Raw genomic sequence first — 5,000 nt, forward strand, 5'->3', positions numbered from 1 at the left:
AGGAAAAAGCATGCAAATTAAAGGTTATACCCAGCAGGTTTGAGGCACTGCCAGCCCGGCTTGGCACAGTGGCGTCGGCCCACCTGCTTATCAGCCCGGGGACATCTGGCTGGATTTAGTAGAATGAACGGGACGCTGCGAGGAAGAACTGTCATCTGTTCGGCAGCCTCGAAGAAGCCCAAGTGTGCTCTTCCCGCAGCCGCAAGAATGGTGTTTTTCACTGTTTAAAAAACAGCTCATTAGCCTCTAACCACTACCTTTGCCTCGTGTTTGTTGAGTGTTATTTGGAGGCACTCTTGAGCATGAACAACCCCCTCCACCGCCCCCTTGTATGCCTCTTACGCCTCTTTAAACGAACTAGAGAGAGAGGGAGGGAGAAGAAGAGTGTAAAAGAGAGAGAGAGAGAGAGAGATAGAGAGTCGGAGACAGAGCAGTCTTTTTACTCGCTGGTTTTGTCCTGTGTAGTATTTTATACCAGAGGAAAAGGGCCTCCTCTGCCAGGTCACATCGTCTGCAGAAGCTGAGCTGAGCAGACAACTCCTGGTGAAGGCTTAGCAGCGGCAGCCGTCTGAGATCCAGCCTTAATGCGTTTCCAATATGCTCCCTGCGTTGGCTGCATCTCCCAGGACTGGAGAATGTTACAGCTCCGAGTAGCTCTGCAGCTGTTCCACCAGATTTTGGGGCCTAGGTGGCTTATGCTGCTGCTAACGTGTAGCAATTAAGTGATGATCAGGGTCAGGATTATCAGCAAGCAAAGCAACCTTAAAACAACATTAATGAAATGAGCGCCATGACAGTATTGTCATCTTTGCCAATGCTGCAGCTTTAGCAATTTGTCAATTTAATTTATTTAAGGCAATCTGAATCCTTTGTCAATATAAATACAGGGAATGTTCAGGTTGATTTTTTTTCATAATTATAAATAAATCCCTATTTGAATGGAGCCAGATCTTCTTGGCCAAGCATTCAAACTTGCTGAAAAAGTGCGACTTTTTATCACGTAAACATCATGGATTTATGAACTTGAGATGAGATGAAACATACTGGCAAATCCCTTAGAATTTGTTAATGTAAGAATTCAGCATTACCTTAATAATAACAACAATTCAAATAGAAAGTGTGCACTTTGTGTTCAAATTTGCCAAAAACAGTTTGGGGATACATTTCCTAATGAACAGAATAGAAAATATGGCCTTCCTTGACCACTGGACAGTTTCTTCACCACAAATATCAGCATTTTGATGAAAGTGGAAGTGTGTGAATTGTCAGTGTCAAAAAATTGGCACACAAATCAGTAGTGTTTTTTTCCCCCAGCAACTCTTTCCTGCATAATTTGTATCAGCAATAGGTTATCACTGTACTTTATTGCTTTCATCAGTCATATAGCTTTGTAAAAGAAGAAAAGGGGTATTTAGTTTTTTTTACACATATGGAACACAAACATTTCTGGAACTTTTGCACAGAACAGCAGGTTACAAACATAACTATTTCTATACATGAATTCTTCTTCTAAGAGTGTGCTGGTATGTTTTTCCTTTTCTCCGACTGTGGTTGTGTTGCAAGAGAGATGGGTTCCTGAGCATGGTCCAGTTCTTAAAGTGATGTGCGTGGGTGTGTCTGCTCCAGTCTTTAAAAGCTAGTTCAGGTTCGGAGCCCAGACTTCCAGCTGCACCCACCACCACCACCACCACGGGCTGGGCACAGGGTCACACAGCTGGCACAGGTGGCACCTTCTCACCCTCACCCTCAGTGCACACTCACCCCTACACAGCACTGTCTCCTTCCTCTCATCCACTTCTCCATGTCACACACATCTTAAAACACTTACTGGAAATCCCTGCTCTGACCCTCTGCCAAGAGTGCAGAGCAGAGCAGAGCCCAGCACAGCCCAGCCCAGCGCCAATGCTAACTGCTCCGGTCTCAGCCTGTGATTTCCTCTCAGTCTGTTCCAGCTGTTTAAACGCCTGGCTCTTCTCTCATTGCTGATGGGTATTCCATCCTATGGTGTGTGTGTGTGCCTGTGTAATGGTGTAGATGGGGGCCCTGAGAACTCATCAGGTTTTACTGGGGCCACTGGCAAACACCCCTGTCGCCATCTGAGAGTGTGTGTGAGAGGATATGTGAGGATTTGTCATCCATTAAGCTGTTAAATAGTGCTGTGGTGAATGTGAGGATACAGAGAACTTAACTATGGTGTAAGTATGGGCTGATTATTTTACTCATCCACAGCAGGACCTGCTCAGAACCAGCATGCTGTCATATTGAGCACAACACAATGATGCAAAGATTTCCAATTTTGTCACAATTTTTTTTGCTGTGTGCCAACAGCCATGCTATTATGTAAATTAGCCAACTTGTACGTCAAATGTCACTAAATGCGCTAGTTGGTATCCAAAACACAACGCCACAGGATTAGCAAACATGTATTTTTGATTGATATATAAATGGTAAATAACAATGGCCCAATGGCAAACAGAAAATAAGCGCATAAAGGAACACGTCTTGGTTGTACTGATTGGAGCAATTGAAAATGTGGTTTTAAAAAGGGAATGTTCAAACAGTAATTCAGTGAACATTTGTTTCTCTGAGGCTGCTGGAACTGGACCTGTAACATTCCTTTTCTTATGTTAGTGTCAGTCTGGTCTGCTTTCTTTCACTCTCACCTTCGCAACGATTCATTTTCATGCATTGGACTATGTCTCCGTGCAGTCTAGATAAGGAAAATGTATATCTATGTGCATGAGTGTGTGTGTGTGTGTGTGTGTGTGTGTGTAAGATGCACCAGGTTGTCCACTGACAGCTGACAGTCTCTGCACGGCTCTCTCTACAGCAGTGACTGAGTGCTGGATTAATAGCTTGTGAAGTGTGTAGTGTGAGCGAGGCACCAGGATAATGGAACCTCACGAACCTCTGCATATGGAGAGGGTGGTAAGGTGTGTGTGTGTGTGTGTGTATGTGTGTGTGTGTGTGTGTGTCTGTGTGTGTGTGTGTGTGTGTGTGTGTGTGTGTGTGTGTGTGTGTGTGAGTGTGTGTGTGTGTGTGTGAGCGTGTGTGTGTGTGAGCGTGTGTCTCTGTGAGTGTATGTGCTTGTGTGTGTGTGTGTGTGTGTGTGTGTGTGTGTGTGTGTGTCTGTGTGTCTCTGTGTGTATGTGTGTGTGTGTGTGTGTGTGTGTGTGTGTGTGTGTGTGTGTGTGTGTGTAGGTCTGAGCCCTGAGGCAGCACCTGCTTCCAGTCAGAAGGTCCAACACTGGGTCAGCCACCCCACAAGGCCAAGCTGCTGAACTTCTGAACTGTTGACAGAACATAATACAGGGTGCCGTTCAGGAAATATGTCCATTGCTTTTGTACAAATGCATTGGTCCGCTGGTTCACTATGTGGTTGGTTGTATGTTGTATTGTATGTATCAATCATTATGCACTTGTATCAAACCAAGATTGAAACTATTGGTCAAGCGTAGTGTATATATAACTTTTCTGGGAAATACATTGGATGAGTTATAACATTATCGATTTGCTCACATGCATACTGACGTAGGCAAATATGCATTGGTATACTGGATGTTCTATGGATTATTATTATATTATATACTGGATACTAAATGGCATATTGGCATGCAAGCCAGTTTACATATACTAATATCCGTGCATGTTTATTGAATTTGCTAAATGTACTGCATTTACAGCATATACATTGGATATCTGACAGATGTATTGGTTAGTCTGGTTAAACATTGGTTCACAAGCTTATTTATTTATTGTTTTTTTTTTATTGAAAACACTGTTTGACTAAACTATAGATTGGTAGGCTGTCATGCACACTGGCTGTATTGCCTTCTCATTGGTTTGTCTGTTTGTACGCTGGTATAAATAATGATGCATTAGCCAGGTTGGCTGTGAAATGCGCTCATATTGGTACCGAAACATTGTGGCATGAGTACGACACATTTACTAGTTAAAATGACATAAATTGGTTTCTTTAGTTGTGGTACTGGTTTAACCACACTGGGTTCCTGGCATACACATGGGTGTGCTAAGATATGTATTGGTTTGAAGAAATATGTTGGTTTGAGTGCATTGGTTGGTTGTGTTTCATATTGGTTAGGTGGCATATATACTGAATGAACTGGTGACCTATGGGTTTATTTGGATAATTGCTATATGATTGATATAACTGTAAAATTAAGCAATAGTAGGTGCACACATTGATGTATTAACATGTGTGACATTGATGTATTGACACTAGTAAGTGGCAGGTATACTGGTTGATTTTTGTGCCATTATGGTTTCTTTGATTATGTGCTGGTTTGCTGGCACAGACCAGAGCAATCATCTGGGAACTTTGCCCTCGTGGTGTTATTACTGTTTAGGGGAAAACAAAACTTTGAATTTCAAAGGCAGGCAATGTTAGTAAGTAAATACATTAAAATGAAGAAAACTCTACTGGTACAGTTAAAATGTCGTATTAGAGTATTAGAGTACTTTGGCAACTAATGACAGGCCCCAGTATTTGTAAGAACTTCTCGATACTGGTGGCAAATGTCCTTTTAGTCAAACACTCAATGGTGGTGCCAGTGCCTGCTGCAACCACTGCATAGCACGCTTAAGCCTTATTTATACTTCGGTAGACGACACTTTTGAAAACGTCGCCGAGAAAATGACGACATGCATTGGACGACACTTTAAACCGACGTTTTGAAGTGTCGGCTACATGCAGACATTTCTACTGGCGCTGAAGTCGTCACAAAGTGTCGCGCAAGTGTGATTGTCTAGATAGACAGCAAGCGGCGTTGATTCGTTGTTTGAATTTTCCTCGGGCGGTCAACAGCTGATTCCAACAGCTGATTTCCAACAAAAATTATGTTTTTAAAAAAAAGTGCCTCTCCTATTATGACGAACTAGGCGACTGTTCGCCTGAAGTATAAACACACAAGCCTGGACGACACTTTTTTTATTGTGTCGGCGACCTTTTCAAAAGTGTCGTCTACTGAAGTATGAATTAG

The sequence above is a fragment of the Sprattus sprattus genome (assembly GCF_963457725.1).
Source record: "Sprattus sprattus genome assembly, chromosome: 20".
Lineage (NCBI taxonomy): Eukaryota > Metazoa > Chordata > Actinopteri > Clupeiformes > Clupeidae > Sprattus > Sprattus sprattus.